Source organism: Oryctolagus cuniculus, chromosome 5 (assembly GCF_051225735.1).
Source record: "Oryctolagus cuniculus isolate XC-2025 breed Fujian yellow rabbit chromosome 5, ASM5122573v1, whole genome shotgun sequence".
Lineage (NCBI taxonomy): Eukaryota > Metazoa > Chordata > Mammalia > Lagomorpha > Leporidae > Oryctolagus > Oryctolagus cuniculus.
This window is the reverse complement of record NC_142871.1, coordinates 6064250-6089392: the sequence shown is the minus strand read 5'-3', so window position 1 is coordinate 6089392 and position 25143 is coordinate 6064250. Positions and strand designations below refer to the sequence as shown.

Here is a 25143-nt window from a genome sequence, read left to right as displayed (position 1 = left end):
AGGGAGGAAGGAACCTCCACTGTGATACGGCCTTCACTAAACAAGTTCAGAGTCGGTGAACTCAAGGGGCTTCCATAGCCTAGACAGCTCATAGCAAGAGTCTCGGGTGATTGCTGACATCATAAATAAGAGTGCCAATTGTTAAATCAACAACGGGAGTCACTGGGTACATGCTCCCCACGTGGGATCTCTGTCCTTAATGTGTTCTACTATGAAACTTAAAAACAACACTACTAGTCGAACAATACCCTATACCTTCTGCGGTTGTGTGAGTGCAGCCTGTTGAAATCCTTGCTTAGTATATACTAAGTTGATCTTCAGTATATGAAGGTAATTGAAAATGAAACTCGATGAAGGGCGGGATGGGAGAGGGAGGGGGAGAGGGGAGGGCTATGGGAGGGAGGGAGGTTGCGGGGGGGAAGCCATAACAATACAAAAGTTGCACTTTGTAAATTCACATTTATTAAATTAAAAAATAACTATATAACAAAAAAAAAGAAACAGAAAAAAAAGAACTTAATACTTTACCCTTTTAGTATTTTTTATGTTCTACTTAAAACTATTGGTTGAACTCTGTAATTAATACACAATTACTCTTAGGTGTTTAATTAATGCTATAACTAGTACTCAAATAGTATTTTACACTTTGTGTTTCTGTGTGGGTGCAAACTGTTGAAATCTTTACTTAATATATGCTAAATGGATCCTCTGTATGTAAAGAGAATTGAAAATTAATCTTGATGTGAATGGAAGGGGAGAGGGAGTGGGAGAGGGGAGTGTTGTGGGTGGGAGGGAAGTTATGGGGGGGGGAAGCTATTGTAATCCATAAGCTGTACTTTGGAAATTTATGTTCATTAAATCAATAAAATATAAATATACAAAAATAAAAAAAGAAGTTACATATGGAGTGAATTTCTCAAGGTAAGTAAATTTATGTCATATATGTTTATGTGTGTATATTTACATATCTACTTTTATAATATCTATCACAGATTTTTTTGAGTGAGTTCTTGCTTATTCTCTTGCTCACTCTCACTGCTTTCAACAAATAGGTATCAATATAATTAACTGCCTACACCAAGAAAATTAGCTGCTAACCATGAGAAAGGTACTGTTGGGTTTTTGAATTTTTATCTGGATTGCTGTTGAGACCATACTTACAGAAATAATATCCAACTCCCAACAGAGAAATAAGGTATTTGCAGGGAGTAGTAAAGAATGTGGATTCTGGGGGCCTGCGTTGTGACAGAGTGGGTTAAAGCCTCAGTCTGCAGCGCCAGCACCCCATATGGGCACTGGTTCATGGCTGGCTGCTCCACTTCCAATCCAGCTCTCTGCTATGGCCTGGGAAAGCAGTGGAAGATGGCCTACACTCACGTGGGAGACCTGGAAGAAGCTCCTGGCTCCCGGCTTCAGATCAGGTCAGCTCTGGCTGTTGCGGTCATTTGGGGAGTGAACCAGCGGATAGAAGACACCCCCCCCCCCCCCGCTTCATCTCTATGGCTCTACCTCTCTCTGTAACTCTTTCAAATAAAAAAATATTTTTTAAAAAAAGAATGTGGATTCTGGAACTTGACTCTCTGAGCTACAATCTTAGCTCACCACTGATAGGGGATAATACTGGTAACTACCTCTCCGGACTCTTAGAATTAAATTACATAAAGCACTTGGAACAGAATCTGGCCTATAGTAAATACTCAATAAATGTTAGCTTTTATTAGTACAAAAATACTTATTTTTAAAATGGATAAATCCTAGAAAATACAGAAAAAGATGACAATGTTTTAAGAAGAATGTGATACATTTTCCACACTTTAGTTTGTAATTATGGTGATCAAAAATAACAAAAATATTCTTTGAACAATCAGAGTATTAAGTCTTAACTGTTTGCTGGTGAGAAAGAAGGAAGAAGATACATGCTCAAAAAACATCAGATCTCATGAATATTTTAAAATTTTCATTTTATTTGAAAGGCAGAGGGCAGGAGAGTAAGAGAGCCAGAGAGATACTGAGAGAGACCTTCTGTTCCCCTGGTTTACTCCCCAAATGACCACAACAGCCGGGGTTGTGCCAGGCCAAAGCCAGGAGACAGGGACTCAATCTGGATTTCCTACATCAGTGAAATATTTTAATAGAAAGTTATATTAAGGAAGTGAAAAAAGCTTATAATGATAAAATTAAAATATGGAACTTCAATATAAAAGGGGGTATGGATTTCCAAAACTAAGAATTATTCAGTCCAGAAAAATGTATTATCAATCGGGCAATTCCCAATCATCCAATTTACCTTGTATTCTTACTCCAACAGTAGAATAAACAGTACTCTACCATATTGGGACCTGAAGTTGCTTGGGTACTAAAGGCTAGAAAAGGCAGGAAAGGCAATAAACAGAGGAACAGGGTATTACCAAAAGAGAAAGGACAGAGAAGAGGAACATCTAACCGAGTAGAAGACAAGGCAGTGTGGAGACAAAGGTTGGCCCAGCTTGGGAGGAAAGAGGAAGAGATACTACATGTGCTAGTCTGTGTAGATGGGGCAGAACCACCCACAGTCAGACCAACAAATAGACCTGTGGCTACCTGAGTTCCTACAGAGTTCAAGGTTTGAGACAAATGGTGTGAAGGGAGGTATACACCCAGGTTGCTGCTACAGCATCCTGTACCTCAGCACTTAGTCATGAGAAATATCAAACAGATCCTGGGGAAACAAAGCCACACGGAGACAGGTCCGTCCAGCTGCATTGTCCCTATCTTCAACAGTACCAGCTTTCTAAGCAATTACTTCACTCTACAAGGGTGACTAAAGATGATGATCATGGTAGAGATGACAGTAATGGATCCTGACCTACGATTACGGGTCCACGTTCATCTTAAGATAGATACAATTACCATCATTTCAGAACTTGATATACCAAGGACTAGATAGGTTAAATAATTTGCCTAGAGTTTTTAACTCTATCTCTAAACCTCTAAAGTCCATGCTTTGTTCGTACTCTACCACCCTCACTACAGAAAAGGGTGAGGGGATGAACCAACGGCAAAAAGGAAGACCTTTCTCTCTGTCTCTCTCTCTCTCTCACTGTCCACTCTGTCCAAAAAAAAAAAAAAGGGTGGGGGGAGGATTCCTATCATTGACTTAGCAGCCTGACATTTCTATTCATGCAAAGAAAACATGTTCAGACAGCTTTTTTCAAGCAAGCATGTTTTTACGTGTGTTCACATGTGAACAGATGATTAGTAACACCGTGGGGTGTGAAATGATGGAATAGATACAATATGGTTGAAAACATTAAAAGCTGTGTTCATTTGAGTCTTCAGTCCCCATTACAGACTGTTTTTATAAGGACTATTTATTTAGAGATCTGAGCTAAACTTTAGTATTATGAAGTTCAGATTTATCTCTTTATTCACTACACCATATAGATTTTGATATTCTTTTTAAAAGCACTTCTCTAATTCAAGGAAGTAATTGGCATTTGGGAACCCTTCCTCAGTCTTCTGCCATGAGAAGTCATATCCATGGTTCCCACTTTCATGCAATAATCAGTGAAATTCTGTATGCTAATAATTTTCATATCCCAAACAAACACTTGAAAATATGGGTCACCCTAGACTATTACATTAGGAATACACTACTTAAGAAAAATAACTGTCAGATAATGGTGTGAGCTAATCTGTAGTTTTCCTGTGGTATTTGTCCCTCAAGTGGCACCATCAGGTAGGATCTTATATACCCAAACAGTGATGACATTGTCAAAGGTCATGAGGTAAGGGAGAGGTTGTTGACATAGATAGGCTAAAATGCCTCCAGTATTTTCCAAAGTGGAATTAAAAAAAAAAAACATTTATTACATCTGAACAATAAGGAATCACTTCACAAGCACTTTTACCATTTATAAGTTAAAGCAAAATAAGATAGAAACCAAATTTCCTTTCTCTGTGCTGCCCAACACTTGAATTGAAAACCCCAAAAGTGTCCTTAGTGAAGTGGTTAATATACTAACAGAATTAAATGTCACTTTTAAGTCCAGGTGATGACATGTATGCAAGTACACACACACAGAACTCTATTCATCAATTTCAAACTGCTGTGAAAGACACTGAATTCCATTCCTCCAGGGGGATAGAAAACATTTATAATAGCAACAGCCCCACAGCCACATCTTCTTGCAACTGGCTCTAACAGTGAAAAAAAAATCTTTATGACAATAACACGAAAATGAATTTTCATTTTAAAAGGCACTCTCTGTGCCATCACTGGCTGCCCTGCCACCCAGCTCTTCTGAAGGCATTCAGATCCTTCACTGGAATGTCTCAAAAATCAATAGCAATTTATTCTCTCTTTGGACCCCAAGCAACAAAAGTAAATAATACTGTCACCTCCAGTCCGCCTGCAGAACATGGTCACAAAACAGCCATGCCACTAAAATACAACCTTATGCAGCTCTTTATCTATGCTGGCGCTGCTGATTGTATTGGCTTTCAGAGGGGACAAATCCTCAGCAGAGCCACATGGAGAGGTCAAGCTCTTGTACCTGAGCCAGACAGAATGCCGGGACCTGAATTTAAAAGACATCTTGACATCCTCCTAAGCTTCCTGCTTCAATAAAGGGTTTTATGGAAGAAAAATTATAGTTAATTTCCATTGCTATTAGAGTTAAGGGGAAATATGAAGTTGAGTATCCTATATATATAATTTCTTCCCAAAGAATTTAAGAAAACCACCAGATGTCTGAGGCAACAAGTTGAACCATAATATTTTGCAGCTAAAATTTGTAGTTCATAGTTTGTATACTATTTCATAGAATAAGCAGACAAAATTTAATAATTTAAATTCTGTTTTTATTACATTCAATGCAATAGATGACAAGCACACTGGAATATATAAAATGACATTTTGGAACAATTTTAGGAATAAGTTAATATAACCCTTCTATCCACTTACAGATAAAGGAAATCAGGTCTATATCTGACACCAGGAAACTAGTGAATGGAAGAAGCAGGACTAAAATCCAGTTCTGATATCCTTTTTCCTATATTGCTTAGTGATAAAAAATCACGTACAGAAATATTACAGAGGAATCAAAGTCGTTTTGACAAGAATGTATAGCTAGCCAGCATCCCTCAGGACTATAAATTATTCTGTAAGAGAAAAATCAAGCACTTAGAAACCTTTAGGCAGTCATTAAAAATGTCAAGTCATAGAAGAATTTATCAGTCAATCATACTTGGAATATTACTGAACATCTGCTGTGTGCTTGTCACTAGCAGAGAATAAGAAAAAATATACACAAGTTGAAGAACTTAAAAGTTATGATGATAATCAAATGTCAAATTATATGGTTGTAGAATGAACAGAAATAGATCAGGTGATGAGGGAGGGGATGTTGGGAGACAAGTTAGATGAGGGAGAGGAAAACAGCTCATCCTGGTAGACATCTGAAGGGAGCTACAATGAAGCTGTGGGATGCCTTACACCAAGCACCTGTGGTGCAAAGTAGAAATGGAGTGGGACCAGACACTGGAAGTCCCAGAAAATGTGGCAAAGGACTTAACTTGTATGGCAGAGATCTCAAATAACGTGGAGTTCAGAATTTCCTTCTTGGAACATCACTGTGATTTGTGATTGCTTTTTGGCTTGCCCCTTCCCCACCCCCCACCCCCCAAAAAAAGTAATTTAAAGATCTCTTATTGGTCAGAAAATTAGGTTTTAAGTCAAAATATTGCTTCTTTGAAATTTCACTTAACCAAAGTACATATCATTACAAAGAAAGTCTTCAAGACTTGTAGTACAATTTTCTGATAAGATTAATATCACTAAGTATGGTAAGGGGCAAAGTCTCTAAAACTTTCATTTTTCACTTTTTGACATTAATCACGGCAAAGGAAAGTGAAAACCTGAGGCTGAGGATTTTGACAAATCAGGTATAATTTGTACTTTAAAGAAACCACAATAAATCGATACATTCTAGTTTCTATAAAAAGATGAAGTACCTAAGGTTACTAATAAGGCCATTTTAAAACATTAAGTTCAAAATAAATACCTTTTAAAAATATTACAAACTTGGTAGAAAACTAACATTCTTCTCTTTATGCATTCATTGTAGAACATTTTGGGCTCTTAAAAAGTTCATGGAAATAAACTAAACATGAATTTAAAAATATTTTACAGCTAAATAAACTTACCTTCTTTTTATTTATTTATTTATTTATTTATTTATTTTTTTACAGGCAGAGTGGACAGTGAGAGAGAGAGATACAAAGAGAAAGGTCTTCCTTTGCCGTTGGTTCACCCTTCACCCTCCAATGGTCACCACAACCGGCGCGCTGTGGCTGGCGCACCACGCTGATCTGAAGGCAGGAGTCAGGTACTTATCCCGGTCTCCCATGGGGTGCAGGACCCAAGCACCTCCACTGCACTCCCGGGCCACAGCAGAGAGCTGGCCTGAAGAGGGGCAACCGGGACAGAATCCGGCTTCCGGACCGGGATTAGAACCCAGTGTGCCGGCGCCTCTAGGCAGACGATTAGCCTAGTGAGCCGCGGCGCTGGCTAAAATTATCTTCTAATTTGATTTTCATGAACTTTTTACAATACTCTAAATGTATAAACAATAAACAATGACTAGAAAAGTTACTATCAGAGAAGTCTAATCTAAGATTTACAAAAGGCTTCATTTGTTTACCATGTGGACAACATATAGATGCACACTTACACTTAAATTTTATTCAATTTTTGCTGGAACATGCTTTACTTTTTATTTGAGGTTTTTTTTGTCATTGTTCTCCTTAACACTTTTGGTGCACTGTATCCCAGCAAAATTAAATCTAATTGCTTTAATGGCGTGTAGTTGTATCTTCGTTATGTGTTTGAGAGGAGTTCCTGGGTTAAATGTTTGATACAGGGAGTGGGCATTTCACCTCACAGTTTAAATGATGGAGTTCCTCAACTGGAATACCTGGATTTGATGACCAGTTCTGGCTTCTGACTCCAGGTTCCTGCTGACGCCTAACCTGGGAGGCAATGGTGACGGCTTAAGCAATTGGATTTTTACTTTCACATGCAGGTTCCTGGCTCTGAGATCAGCCTTGGCCATTGCAGATATTTGAGGAGTGATTTAGCAGATGGGAGCTTGTTCTCTGTATTACCCTATCTTTCTCTCTCTCGCCAATAAATAAATAAATAAATTGATCCTTTATAAAAATACGCATTTCATCAAAATATATCTAGTGATCAATAGAACAGCATGGTGATTGTAGTTAATAATAAATGAATAATTTCCAAAAAGTTAAATAATAAATAAGAATGATAATAGTACATTATAAAAATACAAATAAATTATGATATAAAATTATAAAAATAAAAAAAAGGCTTCATGTGATTTTTTTTTTTTTTTTTGGACAGGCAGAGTTAGATGGTGAGAGAGAGAGACAGAGAGAGAGTTATAGACAGTGAGAGAGAGACAGAGAGAAAGGTCTTCCTTCGGTTGGTTCACTACCCTAATGGCTGCCATGGCCAGTACTGCGCACCGATCCAAAGCCAGGAGCCTGGTGCTTCCTCCTGGTCTCCCATGCGGGTGCAGGGACCCAAGCACTTGGGCGATCCTCCACTGCCTTCCCAGGCCACAGCAGAGAGCTGGACTGGAAGAGGAGCAACCAGGACTAGTACCTGGCACCCCAACCAGGACTAGAACCCAGGGTGCCAGCACCGCAGGTGGAGGATTAGCCAAGTAAGCCACGGCGCCAGCTGCTTTATGTGATTTAAAACAATATTATGGGGACCAGCACTGTGGTGTAGTGGGTAGAAACACTGCCTGTAGTGCCACCTCCCATATGGGCACTGGTTTGAGTCCCAGCTGCTCCACCATGATCCAGCTCTCTGCTATGGCCTGGGAAAGCAATGGAAGATGGCCCAAGTCCTTGGCCCCTGCACCCACGTGGGAGACTCAGAAGAAGCTCCTGGCTCCTGGTTTCAGATCAGCACAGCTTTGGCCGTTGCAACCATCTGATGAGAAATAGTGGATGGAAGACTTCTCTCTCTCTCTCCCTCTCTCTCTCCCTCTCACTCCGTCTCCTTCTCTCTCTCTCACCTTCTGTCTCTCTGTACTCTGCCTTTTAAGTAAGTAAATAAATCTTTAAAAAATTATGGTAGAATTAAATAGTTTACTCATACCTATCAATACATATCATCTTAAAGTCACTATGTCAAAGTAATACAGTAACTCTACTTACAAGAATTTACCTCATAGTGAAAATTGTGCATGTGTATAATGGCCCAGCAACAGCAATGTTCATTGAAATATTATTGGAAAGACTGAAATTATAAAATACTCTTAATAGCCAAAAATAAGACAGTCAATTAGTAAGTTTTAAATATATTCATATTTTGTCATCTTGAAATTTCTTTTTATACATATTAAATACAGGTGATGCTTATCAATTTATTTCTCCTATATTACTAATTTTTGCTAATTCAAAAATTATTTATTTGAGAGGCAGAGAGAGAGAGAGAGAGAGAGAGAGAAATACCATTCTCCCCATTTGCTGGTTCATTCCCTAAATGCCTGTAATAGCTGGGGCTGTACTGGGCTGAAGCTTGGAGCTAGGAATTCAATCCAGGTCTCCCACAAGAATGGCAGAAACCCAATTGAGACATTACTGCTGCCTTCTAGGGTCTGCATTAGCAGGAGACTGGAGTGAGAAGCCAGGGCCTAGTATGCATCCCAGTCACTCTTCTTGGGTGTCTTAACACATATCTTAACCCTAGACCAAGCACTGGTCTCTATATTTCTAATCTAGGGGAAGAGTTCCTAGAAGTTGCAAACACTAAAGGATGGTGACAGAATTGAAGCTATCATGAAGTGCCTTGGAGGCAGGAACCACATGTGCATGGGGTCATGAGAGCTTTAGCACTCAGCACAGAGCTTGCAAAGAGAAGGCAAGTCAGTAAGTAACTAATGGAGCAAAAAGAGCTAACTCATCATTTGTCTGTTATGTATACTCACTTAAAAATACCTTACAATAAGGTCTGATAAAATGTAGAATTTTTAAAGAAGTAAATAAAAGGCAGAAAAAGAGACATTTAAAAATACAGAAAGAAGAAAACAGAATTGGCGATTAAAGTTCACACCAACACTCAATCATATGGTTGAGATTGCTGTCAAAAAAGCTGTGCAGAACTGCAAGTGAGGCTGTGGAAAGCAGTGGTTGACAGTTACAACTCGCAGTGGGTAAAGCTGCTGCCTGCAGTACTGGCATCCCGTATGGGCATCAGTTTGAGTCCTGGCTGCTCCACTTCCAATCCAGCTCTACAGCTGTGGCCTGGGAAAGCAATAGAAGATGGCCCAAGTCCTTGGACCCCTACACCCACTAATTTGGGAGACCTGGAAAAAGCTCCTGGCCTTTGGCTCCTGGCCTCGGATTGGGGCAGCTCTGGCTGTCACGGCCGATTGGGGAGTGAACCAGAGGATGGAAGACCTCTCTCTCTCTCTGCTTCTCCTTCTCTTTCTGTGTAACTCTTTCAAATAAATAAATAAAGTTTAAAAAAAAAAAAAAACCTCCCCAGCAAGTTTACAGGACCCATCTGACTTCAGCAGTTACCACTGTGGGACTCGGCAATCAGTGAGGCTTTGTGGGCCTCATTTCCTCATCTGCAGATGGCAGCTCTTCGTATAGCATCACCATGCAGTTCTGAGACAAATACCAGGCGATGGTGCTGACCACACGGTGTAAGGAATAGTAAGAAGTCAACGAATGCCCTATATTTAATATTTATCATAATAATTTTGACTATATGCAAAAGATACCACATAGTTCTTCCAAGCAGAACATATTTATTTCACAGATTCATAATTTACTGAGATGTATGCATACAACTCTGCAGACAGATGCCCCACCAATGTGTCCAAATACTCCTGTGGAAGTAGAGCTGCAGTACTGGCACTAATAGGCTCTCAGGTGACATGCACCCTAACAGAGGTGTACACAGTGTTCCTTGCATTGAGGGGAAAAATGGTGAATTACTGAGGGGAAGGTATCACAATAAAAGTCACCTAGGATGTAGCATGGGAAAGAAAAGGCAGAGTGTAGCAAGTTATAAGAAAATGGTATTGGAAAGTCTTTCCAGGCTGACTGGACAGCATAAGTAAAGAAACAGGGACATGGGAGCACCTAAGAAGCAGACAGTGGTTGGAAGAGGAGTGATGTGATACAGGTGGAAGTGTGACAGAAAACAAAATGGTAATATTCTGTGGCTATCGAGTTTTGAAGACTCCAATGTCTAAGGCATGCATTCAACCTCATCACGTAAGTCAGGGGAAGCCAGCTTGGGTAGATAATGATATTAGTATTTTAGATATTAGAATGATTATGAAAAACAGACTGGGTTTACATAGTAGGAAGAGAGACTGAAGTCCAAAACACTAATAATATAGTCACAGATAACACACTACTGGAAACAGGACAAGGCAGTGGGGTTGGAAAGAAGGAAACAGAGCCGGCGCCGTGGCTCAATAGGCTAATCCTCCACCTTGCGGCGCCGGCACACCGGGTTCTAGTCCGGTTGGGGCGCCGGATTCTGTCCCGGTTGCCCCTCTTCCAGGCCAGCTCTCTGCTATGGCCAGGGAGTGCAGTGGAGGATGGCCCAGGTGCTTGGGCCCTGCACCCCATGGGAGACCAGGAAAAGCACCTGGATCCTGGCTCCTGCCATCGGATCAGCGCGGTGCGCCGGCTGCAGCGGCGGCCATTGGAGGGTGATCCAACGGCAAAGGAAGACCTTTCTCTCTCTGTCTCTCTCTCTCACTGTCCACTCTGCCTGTCAAAAAAAAAAAAAAAAAAAAAGGAAAGAAGGAAACAGATAAAAGAAATATTATAAAATCACAATCAAAAGTAGACAAATAGTAATAAATGATTTTTCTGGCTTCTACCATATAAGGCTGGGACAGCGAGTACAACCGGGAGTGTCAGATAAGAAAGTTAGTTTTTGTTTGTTTGTTTGTTTGTTTTTAATACACGGTATTTGAAGTGGCTTGGGAACATAGGAAGTGATGAAGTTCAACAGAAAGATGGTTATACTGATCTCAGTAGCCACTATATGGCTTAGGAAGTAAACTGCATATAATGATAGACACAATTCCAGGAGAGTGTGAAATCATAAGGAGAGAGCATTTCAACTCAGAAGGAATCCAAATTATACCACTCATGGTGTCAATAAAAAATATAAGACAATCACTAAGTAGGACCTATCTAAATAAAACTACAAGCTACCTCAAGTGAGAGAAACACTTATTAAAATAGAAGTTAAGGGGCTGGCACTGTGGCATAATGGGGTAGGCCTCCACCTGTGGTGCCAGCATTCCAAATGGGCACCAGCTCTAACCCCAGTTGCTCTTTTTCTGATCCAGCTCTCTATTATAGCCTGGGAAAGCAGTACAATATGGCCTAATTGCTTGGCCTCCTGCACCCACAAGGGCGATGCAGAGGAAGCTCCTAGCTCTTGGCTGCAGATTGTCCCAGCTCTGGCCATTGTGGTCATCTGGGGAGTGAACCAGCAGATGGAAGACCTTTCTCTCTGTCTCTCTCTCTCTCTCTCTCTCTGTAACTCTACCTTTCAAATAAATAAATAAAAACTTAAAAAAATAAAAGAAAAAGAAAGAGTCCTGTGCCATGGCATAGCAGAAAAAGCCACTGCCTGCAGCTCTGGCATCAGCTGTTCCACTTTTGATCCACCTCTCTGTTAGTAGCCTGGGAAAGCAGCAGAAGGTGGCCCAAGTGCTTGGGCCCCTGCCACCCACATGTGAGACTGAATGAAGCTCCTGGCTCAGCCCTGGCTGTTGTGGCCACTTGGGGAGTGAACCAGTGGGTGGAAGATCTCTGTGTCTCTCCCTCTCTCTCTGTAACTATGACTTTAAATAAATAATTTTTTTTGTAAAAAAAAAAAAAAAAGTCAACCTAATGAGGAAGGTTTTTCCTCTGAGTTGTGTAGGAAATGATGGAGGAAGTCTGAGATTCTCATACAGAGAGAATACCTTGTGACAGAAATACGAAAGACAGTGTTCAGTTACCTTACAGTTGTGGAAATAAAGGCCTTGTGAATTTCAGCACATGTTTAATGCTGTGAGGTTCACAGATGAGACCACTGAGCATGAAGAAATAATGCTTTTAGAAGGGGAAGTGTCGTGAGGAATTATCTTCCTTTGGTTTTAGGGACAGCTCTTAAGAACAGATGTCTCGATGAGTTTTGATGTCTGACTTACTAGAAATGAAGGAACAGCAGAGGTGAAAAAAATAAAACTTTATTGTCAGAGTGCGGGCTTGCCAAGTTTAAGATTTCTCAGTTGTCAGTTCAGAGAAATGGGATAATAAATCAGACAATGGCAGTAGAAATGTCTGGCCAGGATTTTGGCAGGCCAATAATATAGACTATAACATTCCCAAAAGCAGTGCCCAAGAATCAAAGCAAAGAAAGGACAGGCAAAGAGTGATAAAATCTTTCCTCACTGTAGAAGAGTAGCCTCACGGTACATGGAGGGAAAGAAAGGAAAGGAAAAAAATCATCCAGCTAAATATTTCAAACTTCATCCAAGGTAAACCAGTAACCAGACTATGAGGCAGATGTGTTCTTACCTATCCATGATGCATATAACATACTGAGATTCTCTAAGAATCAATGAATATTGTAAAACATCCTGGAAAAAAACACTGCATGAGCCACACTTCACCATATGTTAGTAGTGTAGGACTCCTGGGAAATACACAACTCTTCTTGGGCCTCATTTCCTCACCTGTAGACTGGAGCTCATATGATAACATCACAGTGGGGTTCTGAGGTGAATACCAGGCAATCCATGCGTGGCACTAAGTGCATGATGTGATATGCTATTCTTTTTTATTTTTAATTTTTTTTTTTTTGACAGGCAGAGTGGACAGAGAGAGAGACAGACAGAGAGAAAGGTCTTCCTTTGCCGTTGGTTCACCCTCCAATGGCCGCCGCGGCTGGCACACTGCGGACGGCACACCGCGCTGATCCGAAGGCAGGAGCCAGGTGCTTATCCTGGTCTCCCATGGGGTGCAGGACCCAAGCACTTGGGCCATCCTCCACTGCACTCCCTGGCCACAGCAGAGAGCTGGCCTGGAAGAGGGGCAACCGGGACAGAATCCGGCGCCCCGACCGGAACTAGAACCCGGTGTGCCGGCGCCGCAAGGCAGAGGATTAGCCTAGTGAGCCGCGGCACCGGCCGTGATATGCTATTCTAATTTTGACTGCATGCCAAAGATAACACTCAGTTCTTCTAGGCTGTACTTATTTATTTAATAAATTCAGTATTTACTGAGATGCATGTTAACAACTCTGCTAACCAATGCCCCACCAGTGCCTTCTAAGCCCTCATGACTCCATGATCTGATCTCAGGCATAAAAAGAGAAAAGCAGATTGAAAGCAGCCAGGTGCGGGGGCATCAGTGTCAGCCATGTCTCCAAAAGAAAGCCAGGCACAGTCAGAGATTAGTGGTAGGATGGCTGGAAAGAAAGGCTGTGGGGATAGGGCACTGAGAACTGAGTCAGAGACGGGAGACTCTCCTGTGCACCTGAGGAGTGAAGTTGTCCTTAGCTCTGAAAGGTTCAGTGCCAGACACTCAGTTACTTCGGCTTTCCAGGCTCCATATCCATGAATGAAAACAAAAATATATTTGGTATCTGAAACAAGGGCTTTTGAAATGGTGGACTTGGTGTACTCTTGTATCTTTTTGTAACAGGGAGAAAGAGAAAATATTTGCCAACCACTGCTCAGTAGGTCATACAGAACTCTGTCAGAGGCGCCCATCCTCAGACTCACATCAGGTGTAAAATGCAATGGCCAAGCAACCCAAATTTGCACCCATGCCCATTCAGGGGGTGTGCCAGCTGGCACATTTTCTTTGAAAAGGGGATTACTTAGGTGAAAAAATTGGCACTGAAAAAGCTGTGCACATTTAACATGTACTATCTGGCCATATACCATGGCCTCCCATGGAAATGGAACCATTACTACAATCAAGCGACAGAAGCATCTCTCTCTTGCCTCCTCCAGATTCCCTCCTGCCCTCCACTCAGTCATATAAACTATAGATTAGTTTACCTTTTCTCAATTTATACAAATACCCTCTTTTTTGTCTGGTTTCTTTTCTTGCATGTAATGGAGTCAGAGATCATTTATGTTGTTGGTGCGTGTGTCAGTAGTCCATTTCTTTCCATCATCAACTAGTATGGACACACATAGGTTTGTTAAGCCACCCTCCCATTGGAAGGCACCTGAGGTATTGTCAGTTTTTGCAAATCACAAATAGAGCTGCCATGAAAATCTGGGTATGAGTCTTTCTATGGACATGGCTTTCATTTCTTTGGGGGAAATATTTGAGTGAAATGATAGGATTTCAAACTATCAAACTGTCTTTTCCCATATGAAATCTGTCCTCTTTATGTTATTAAAATATTTGTCTTTTCCAAAGTAAATTTTTCATGTTCCATTCTTATATGTGATATATAAAATTTTGTACCAACAATGGGCATGACCATTGTTTTTGCTTTTAAACATTCTAACAGGTACATAATGACATTTCATAATGGCTTCTATTTAAATTTCCTAATAATGTCGAGCACCTTTTTTCATGTGCTTATTTGCCATCTATAAGATATCTTTGGTGAAGTATTTGTTCAAATCATTTGCCTATGTTTTATTGTGTAGTTGTAGTATTTATTGAGTTTTGAGATTCCTTTACATATTTTAAATATAACTCCTTTTATCAGATATGTAATCTGCAAATATGTTGCTCCTGGTCTTGTCTTTACACCCTCTTAATAATGTGTGTGTGGTTTTTTTTTTTTTTTTTTTTTTTTTTTTTTTTGGACAGGCAGAGTTAGCCAGTGAGAGAGAAAGAGAGGGACAGAGAGAAAGGTCTTCCTTCCGTTGGTTCACCCCCAAATGGCTACTACAGCTGGTGTGCTGTGCCGATCCAAAGCCAGGAGCCAGGTGCTTCCTCCTGGTCTCCCATGCAGGTGCAGGGCCCAAGCACTTGGGCCATCCTCCACTGCCCTCCCAGGCCACAGCAGAGAGCTGGACTGGAAGAGGAGCAACCAGGACAGAATCTGACACCCCAACTGGGACTAGAACCCAGGGTGCTGGTGCCGCAGGCGGAAGATTAGCCTAGTGAGCCGCGGTGCCGGTTAATAATGTTTTTAATAGCACTAGTTTCTAATGTTGATAAAATCCAGTTTATTAACATTTTTCTTTTATGGATTGTGCTCTTGGTGTTGTAACTGGGAAATCTGTGCCTATGTGCTCATCTAAAAGTTATACTACAGTTTTAAGGTTTATATTAAGACCATTTTTTTTAAGATTTATTTATGTATTTGAAAAGCAGAGTTAGTCTTAGAGTTAGAGAGAGATTGATCAATCTTACATACACTGGTTCTCTCTCCATATGGCTGCAACAGCCAGTTTAGTGCAGGCAGAAGCCAGGAACGCGGAACTCCAACTGGGACTCCCACATGGGTGGCAAGGGCACAAAGGATTTGGGCCATCTCCCATTGCTTTTCCAGGCACTGGATCATAAGCAGAGCAGTCAGACTCGACTGGCACTCAACATGGGATGCTGGCATCACAGGCAGCGAATTAACTGGATGTGTCATGATGCCGACTCTGGTGATTTATTTTTAAAGGGGCTTTTTTCTATAAATCTGTCATGTATGTTAATGAAACTGCAGTATCAGTGTTTCCACTATTCTGGGGAACGGTTTTAGAAAATGCTGCCTGAAATCCCTTTGGTACTATTGTCCTTTCCCAAAGGATAAATACTTGGCTTCACTGTCAAGATCAGGCACGTGAACACTGTGGTGTGGAAGTTATGTTCCTGGCTTCTACTCTTTCTTTTGCCTTTAACCCATGAAGCCCAAAACATGAAGGTACTGAGCAGGAACATGCCAGTGAGGTCAGAGCCATGGAACAGCAGTCTGAGAATCCACGTTTTAAATCCTCCCCTTCCATAAAGTCCTTGCTCATCAATCGAGAGTACTTTCTTTACAATGCCACCACGGAAATATCACTACTATCAAGGGTTTGGTTCCTTTCTTTATTCTTACCTTATTTACTAAACATTAAAACATTTTCTATTTTCCTAAAACTATTAAAAGCATAAAACTAGCTTTTTATTTTCTTTCTCAAATAATATTAGCTATATAAACATATACATGTTATAGTATCAAGATTATTGACATCTGAATCTAAAGCTAGGTAGCAAATGCAAAATTTAATTCCCACTACAAGGTAATCTCAGTACAGTGGCCTTGGCAAATTAATGAGAGAGCAATAGTAGCTTATATTTTCGAGGTACCATTTCTGTTTCTAGTCCTAAGGCATTCCGTAAAATGCTCATTTCAATAAATTCACTTAATGCAAAAGATAAGATTATAAAGGTTTATAAATCAACTTTTGACAACTAAAACATAAATTCACTTTTATAGAGTAAATAATCACTCCCTAGTCTTCTCATAAATTCAACTTTACATCTAGGTTTTGTTTAAAGCAATATTTAGTGAATCATTTTCTGACCACTGCGTCCAGAATAATTTTTTAACAGTGCACAACAGGAGATGTTTAATGTAACTTGTTTTCTGAACTGTCTCATTGTTTTCACAGCAGCCACAAAGTAAGAAATACTGAACACAGCATGATTAGATTCAAGCCTCACTTTAGAGTAGGTAATATTCAAAAACATAAGAGAAAAAGAAATACAATACAAAATTATCGCAAAGAGTAGACAAAATATAGGAAATCTCACATTTGGCCTCTCAACCTCATATATACTTTTGAAACATTCTAAAAATAGCTAGGAAGATTCCTCTCTGCTTAATAGCACAAAAGAACACATGTACTTTCTTATTTCCTTTAATTCTTGAAAAACAGACAAAAAACAATTAAAAAAAAAAGAATACTGGAGGAAAAGTAAAATATCAGCAAAACCCAGAAATTTACCAATGACAAAATCTTCTGTAAGACTTTAAACCCTTTTAGTTGTTAAAGTAGATTCAAGAGGAAAATGCCATCATGAAATAAAATTATTATAACAGAAATTAACAAAAACATAATGCTGTGTTGGATGCCCAGGGTTGGTATTAGGTGTGATAAAGTAAACATTTTGTTTGATAAAGATAACATTTTAGGAAAATAATATGGTTATCTCTCTCTATCAGCCTTAAATTCCATTTCTCTAAATCTATCAGAGATTTTCAAACAATAGCTCCAAATTCAGAAGCAGTTCCAGCCTCAGAGGTATACACAGTATTGCTGGGTGGAGCAGCAACAATGAGAACATCGCAAGGACTGGGCAGCAGAGCCTGATTAGAAACATTTGATGTGTTTCATTCTCTTGGTGGACCATAATGCAGCTAATAAATTAAATTTGCAAACAGAATGAAATAACCTTATAATAGGAAATAAAATTTTCAGATACAGAACTGAATGAAGAAAGTACTTACAGTTGTATTAAAACTGATTCATAGAATAAAAATGATTGAAGAAATCCAGTATCATTAGAAACTTCAATGATAATTTTACTGGGGCAATGAGATTACAATAATTTTTTAATTTTATTTTACTGTCAGATTTTACAAACGTTATTTAATGAACACATATTATTTTAAAATGCAAAAGAGTTGACATTTTGCTGTTGATAATCTGAATATGCTTCTCCACTAGCAAAGAGGAACAGCCTATATTTTATTCTAAGTCTGTGCTGTACAAAACTGTAGCCACTAGCAACAGGCGTCTATTAAAATTAAAATTAAAATCAAATCAGATAAAAAATTTTGTACTAAGCCACACTACATTCCAAGTACTCAACAGTCATATATGACTAGTATCAGCAGAGACAGAGAGCATGTTCACTACCTCAGAAGATTCTACTGCAAATAGCTGCTCCAGATAATTGCCACACATTCTCAGAAGATAAGCAACCTACAGAGAGAAGGATAATCTATAAGACACAAATCTCTTTAGTTAGTCACTGCTAAACTAGCAAGCTAAGTCTATGGAAGAAGCCTGTGCTACTACAAAACAGAATATGCCGTACAAATAACTGGCTCATGGGTCATTAGCTAACTAACTATAAATCAACAGAAACTTCAGCTAGTCTCCTGGGGTTGTTAAATCTGTTATCTAATAAATTTATATAGAAATCATACCTCTTGAAGGATTATGAATTTGAAAAAACTAAAACTCAGCCTAAAATGGAGCAATTCCACCAACATGTGGCCTTCCCAGAGAGTAAACAAACTTGTATTGTCTTGCCTTAGGCAGAAACAGGAAACAAAAAGAATTTTGGAAATAATATTTTTAAACTTTTTCTTTTAAAGTTTTCTATTAAAAAAAGGATAGTGGCAGGCACTAAGCATAGCAGGTTAAGCTATGAAAACTCTAAGCACAGTGGGTATGGAAGGAACATTCCTCAATACAATCAAAGCAATTTATGAAAAGCCCACAGCCAACATCCTATTGAATGGGGAAAAGTTGGAAACATTTCCCTGGTACCAGACAGGGATGACAACTCTCGCCACTGCTATTCAATATAGTTCTGGAAGTCTTAGCCAGAGCCATCAGGCAAGAAAAAGAAATTAAAGGGATACAAATTGGGAAGGAAGAACTCAAACTATCCCTCTTTGCAGATGATATGATCCTTTACTTAGGGGACCCAAAGAACTCTACTAAGAGACTATTGGAACTCATAGAAGAGTTTGGCAAAGTAGCAGGATATAAAATCAATGCACAAAAATCAACAGCCTTTGTATACACAGACAATGCCATGGCTGAGGAACAACTTCTAAGATCAATTCCATTCACAATAGCTACAAAAACAATCAAATACCTTGGAATAAACTTAACCAAGGACGTTAAGGATCTCTATGATGAAAATTACAAAACCTTAAAGAAAGAAATAGAAGAGGATACCAAAAAATGGAAAAACCTTCCATGTTCATGGATTGGAAGAATCAATATCATCAAAATGTCCATTCTCCCAAAAGCAATTTATACATTCAATGCAATACCAATCAAGATACTGAAGACCTTCTTCTCAGATCTGGAAAAAATGATGCTGAAATTCATATGGAGACACAGGAGACCTCGAATAGCTAAAGCAATCTTGTACAACAAAAACAAAGCCGGAGGCATCACAATACCAGATTTCAGGACATATTACAGGGCAGTTGTTATCAAAACAGCATGGTACTGGTACAGAAACAGATGGATAGACCAATGGAACAGAATAGAAACACCAGAAATCAATCCAAACATCTACAGCCAACTTATATTTGATCAAGGATCCAAAACCAGTCCCTGGAGTAAGGACAGTCTATTCAATAAATGGTGCTGGGAAAATTGGATTTCCACATGCAGAATCATGAAGCAAGACACCTACCTTTCACCTTACACAAAAAATTCACTCAACATGGATTAAAGACTTAAATCTACTACCTGACACCATCAAACTATTAGAGAGCATTGGAGAAACCCTGCAAGATATAGGTACCAGCAAAGACTTCGGATCGGCACAGCACCGGCCGTAGTGGCAATTAGGGGAGTGAACCAATGGAGGGAAGACCTTTCTCTCTCTCTCTCTCTCTCACTGTCTAACTCTGCCTGTCAAAAAATTAAAAAAAAAAAAGGCTACATTTTACTGACGTGATGTAAACACTACAAAAGATCGATTATCTTTGCTGAAGCAAATTGAAGACATTCTTTTTTTCCTATTTTTCCAGTGTTTGCCATCCTTGAGAAGAACATTGAGGCAGCATACATTGTAACTATTAAGCCATAAGGTACATTTAAAAGTGTATGAATACTCCACAGTTTTCTATACAATTAGAAAACCATGTCTACTTTTCAAGGCAACTAACTGTTCCTTAGAGATGAGTGTTTATTCCAGAGCAGTGACTATCAGGGGATAACCCTAACAAAGCACGAGCTGAGCAGTGACCTGTGAAATGTGTCTATGTAGGGAGACTCAGAAAAGCAAGCTTAGTATTTGCAGTCAGAAGCCTAGGATCTGATTATCAATACTGTTCATTTTCTAAGCCTCTCCTGCTTCATCTATAAAATGAAGTCAGGAAGAATGTGTAACCCAGAGGGTTATTGTTGTTGGTTTAGTCCCAGATAGGACGCAAGAAGCAGGTTATTCAATTCAAACCGTGATCAACGTTAACAAGATAAATTATTCAAAACAAAACCAGAGAAAATGGTTAGCCTTCCTTTAAATATACCTAGTAATAGGAACATGTCAAATAAAGCAAATATATAAATAAGGGAATACTTATTTTACCAAACAATGGGGTGGGAATATGACCTGGCAGTTAAGGTGTTGGTTGGGATGCCCTTATCTTGTATCAGAGTGTATGGCTTACAGTCCTGGCTCTGTTCATCTCAGCTTTCAGCTAATGCTCATCTTGAGAAGCTGCCCAAGTAATGGAGTGACCACTCAAGTAATTGGGTTCCTGCCACCCATGTGAGGGATGTGGATTGAGTTGCCAGCTCATTTTGGCCTGGCCAGGTCTTAGCTATTATAGGTATTTGGAGAGTGAACCAGAAGATGGGCACTCTCACACACTCTCTCTCTCTCTCCCTTTCAAATAAATGGATTTTTTAAAAGTTGAGCTTTTTAAGACTTTAAAAATGTAACAAAATATAATTTAGGCATAGTATTTTTATAAGCATATTTATTGTGTAAAATAAAGAGGACTTGAATTATATAAATCATATCTATCATATCTGCTGGTAGGTCTAAACATTCTCCTGCACAGGTTTAAAGCATCCTCATCACTGACCAGCCCTAGAGCTTGGGCAAATCACCGGCTTCCTCTGAGCATTAATGCTGTCATCCGTAAGATGCGGATGAGGAGCCTACTTCATAGTGCTGCTGTAATGACTAAATGAGAACATCACAATGTGGCACAGACGCATGTGCACCATGAACAATCAATGTACATTTGCCATCATCTGAGTTTTTTAAAAATACTTATTTATTTTAAAGACAGAAAGAGAGGGGTAGAGGGAAAGAAGTAGAGGAACAGAGAGCATGCCCATGTGCTGGTTCACTCTCCAAATGCCCACAACAGCTGGGGCGGTGCTGAGCCAAAGCCAGGAGCCAGGAATTCCACCTGGGTCTCCCGTGTAGGTTTGCTATCATCTTTAGTACCATCATGAAGACTCTTCTGATACATTTTTGCCTGGAGATATCTGACATATTTTCAACGAGTGTCCATAAATCTAAGCATTGGGAAGAACTGTGATATCTCTTCAACACTATAAAAGAATTTAGGAATTTTTTTCACATAAAAGCAAATATATGACTGTTAATTTTACATTAAAAACATGAAAGGCATACTAACTGTTGAAAGGACAGGGCACAGATTGTTAAATAGGTTGGCCTCTTCCCAGGCCTCTCACCCACAGTATAAATTAGGCTACAGCAACATAAACCAAAAGTAACTGAGAAAAAAAATCTAAAAATAGTGGCATAATTTTTCTGTTTGAGAGTAAAAGTTTTCTCTTACAGAGTAAAATGTTAGGCCCCACAGTGTGTAACTGCCTTGATGCTCTGAGCATGACTGGTGCACTATAAGCTCTGGATACTTAATGTAATCATACAGTTCTTGAAGAAGGACAAAGAATTCAAATTGAATACCTAGTTAGGTGGCATAATGACCAGTTGTTTATTTGTTTGTTTGTGGGGGATGGCTAGGACAAGGTAAGAAAAGCCATTTGGGGAAGCTGGAAATTTGATCCTTTCTACAGGAGACTACAAAATAAATTCTTTGGGATATCAAAAAGGAGTCTACAAATAATTACCATAAATAACTATTGGCAATCATTTTTTTAAAAGATTTATTTATTTATTTTAAAGTCAGAGTTACACAGAGAGAGGAGAGGCAGAGAAGGAGAGGTCTTCTGTCCGCTGGTTCATTCCCCCAATTGGCTGTAACGGCTGGAGCTGTGCCTATCTGAAGCCAGGATCCAGAAGCTTTTCCAGGTCTCCCATGTGAGTGCAGGGGCCCAAGGACTTGGGCCATCTTCGACTGTTTCCCATGCCACAGCAGAGAGCTGGATCAGTAGTGGAGCAGCCAGGCCTAGAATCGGCACCCATATGGGATGCCGGCGCTTCAAGCCAGGGTGTTAACCCACTGATTCACAGCACTGGCCCCAGCAATCATTTATATTAACAGGATAGCCTAACTACTTCATTCTTAATAAGAATGGCAATTGTATTACTCAGCTCAGGTGCTGCCATCACAAAATACCATAGAATTGGGTGGCTTAACCAAAAGTAATTTATTTTCTCACAGTTCTGAGAGCTGGAAGTCCCACATCAAGGCACCAGCATGATTGGGTTCAGATAGGGCTCTCTCTTCCCAGCTTGCAGACAGCTGCCTTCTCACCGCATCCTCAGGTTAAAGGGATAAAGAGAAGACTCTCTAGCACCTCCTCTTACCAGAGCACTAACTCAATCTTGAAGGCCCCCACCCTCAAGACTTCATCTTAACCCTATTCCCTTGCAAAGGCCCCGTCTTCAAGTACACTCTTGTTCTTCCTTGTTAACCCTTGGGAAACGAATCTGCGGTAGAAGGACACTACTCAAACCACAGCAGCAACTGACAATGGATCAGTACTGAAAACAAGCACTGAGCATTTGTCTGCACATGGGAATTGTTTCCTGAATCTGCCCAACCAAGCTAATCTTTTTTAAAGATGTATTTTATTTATTTGAAAGACAGAGTTACAGAAAGAGGTAGAGACAGAAAGAGAGGTCTTCCATCCGCTGGTTCACTCCCTAGATGGCCGCAACGGCCGAAGCTGCGCCAATCCGAAGCCAGGAGCTTCTTCCGGGTCTCCCACGTGGGTGCAGGGGCCTAAGGACTTGGGCCATCTTCTACTGCCTTCCCAGGCCATAGCAGAGAGCTGGGCTATAAGAGAAGCAGCTGGGACTAAAACCGGATCCCATATAGGATGCCAGCACTTTAGGCCACGGCATTAACCCGCTGCACCATGGCACTGGCTCCTAACCAAGCTAATTTACATTCATAAATTATGAGACAATAAAAATGAATAAATTTTAAAATAAGATACAATGAAGGAAGACTGAAAAGGTATGTGGAGAAGGAAAAAACTATACTTCTGAGAATAGAAGGAAGAGAAAATTAAAAGAATCTTTTCTGAGGAAATAGCTTCCTTCTCATTTTTCTGCATAAGAAAGAGATGAGATAAAGCCACATAAACATAATTTAATATTTATAAGCCACAAAGCCTTTTCTTAACGTGGTCATCTTATTGCAGAGGTTATACATCCAAAAGTGATAGAAAAGTAATCACATGTTGATTATGAACAAGCTATAGGAAATACAAAAATTGACCTTCTGAGAAACTATAACAATTTGTTATTGGAAGACATGTATGTAAATTTTCCCACCTGTGCTACTTTTTTATACAGGCCAAACTAGCAGGAATCTCTAATTATCATGCCAGTGGGATGGTTTAACAAGGGTGTGCTAGCCCACAAATGCAATTTGATTCTCAGCATGACTGCAAGAATGGCAATTTAAGACCTCCAGCAACAAGTAACTATGACTATCAAGATCTTGTTAAAATATACAATGGAGAGCTCTTTGCTCTTGGAACAAAAAAGGAACATTTTGGGGACCCTAACATTAACATCATACTTATTATTTGGTACTTATTTAGAATCTGAAAATTATGACAGGGATTCTACTGATTTTTGAAGAATGGACACATATCTTTGTATCAGAGAATCTACTATTATTACTGTCCTCACACCAAGGAAATATGTTACTTAAAAGCTAGCCAGAATTAAAAATCAAGACAAATGATAAATGCCTAAATTACAACTGGTACTATTTAATGTATAGATAAACCTTACAGATACATTATCAAGTGAAAAAAGACACAAAAGAAAACATTGTATGATTTCATATGAAGTTCAAGAACAGGTTTAATTAATCCATGCTGATAGATGTCAGATGGTGGTGACTTAGGGTAAGCACTGACTGGAATCAGGAAGTCTTCATGACTTACAAATATTTGTATCTTAATCTGGATGCTTTTTCTTGTTTTCCCCATTTTTTTTACTTTGACTAAGACTTGCACATTTCACCATTATATGATATACCTCAATAAAAATGAAACAATGTATTAGATAACTAGAAAAAGTGAATAATAGATCAATAGTACTGGACGACTACCTTGGAAATATACAGCAGACTTTATCCTTCCTAAAGCAAATTTCACTGTAACTATACACTGGTAACTAGCAAGAGAACACACACTTGCTGTGTTTTAAAGCCCATCTCCTCCTGCAGCACAGCACTACATATTTTACATGTCAATGTGGCTAAATTCCTAATCCTCCTGTCAAGACTCCCACATAAGCCCAGCTATTGATAAAACAATTGCTACTCTTGTAAAGAGTTTTATTTGCTCTTGTTGCCTATCAGCTTAATACATAGGAGAATATACTCTTGAAGAGGATCAAGTTCTATAAACAGGACTAAATGATTATGGAGTAGGCATCTTTATAATTGTGTTTTTACTTTTTTTTCCCAGTTGTTTCTCAAGGACTACATTGGAAATTGAACCATAAAGCTTAGCTTGACAGAAAGGCATTAGCCTACCACACTAAACCACAAAGATAGCAGAGGCAGTTATTTATGAAGAAACACTGTTCCCTATTATCTTTGTGAGATTCTACAAAAGGCTAAACACTGATGCATTTCCAAGTCACCTTTCCCCCACCTCTTGTATTCACAAGAAGGAGTATGTTTTAGATGCTCCTAATTTGTCAAGATCAGGTGAACAGAATTGTCGTACAGAGCACACTGCTCTCATTGCTACAAGGGCTCTGCAACCCTGCAGGTTATTAATAATTCATGGGTCCTTCTTAGTTCACAACAGGGGCATTACTCAGAGGGCATCATTCTTATTGAAAGAAGTTAACTGTGATAGGCAGATAAACAATTCACAAGTCAAACAAGAAGACACCTCCTATGAATTTGTAGACATTTAAGATCCTTTAAGAGCTCCAGTACTAAAGCCAAAAATGTGCTCAACATTC

General features: G+C 39.5%; 1 protein-coding gene across 13 annotated transcripts in view; it reads right to left on the bottom strand.

The window, feature by feature from the left end:
* The window catches only part of PRKN (parkin RBR E3 ubiquitin protein ligase), a 1393119-nt gene that overhangs the window by 1332986 nt on the left and 34990 nt on the right, over nucleotides 1-25143 (bottom strand). Inside the window, exon 2 of one of the 13 annotated variants that reach the window (XM_089332480.1) lies at nucleotides 17919-17984. The exons of the other annotated variants lie outside the window; for them this stretch is intronic. The gene's annotated coding sequence lies outside the window, so the exon portion shown is untranslated. The remainder of the gene's footprint in view (nucleotides 1-17918; nucleotides 17985-25143) is intronic. 13 annotated transcript variants of the gene reach the window in all.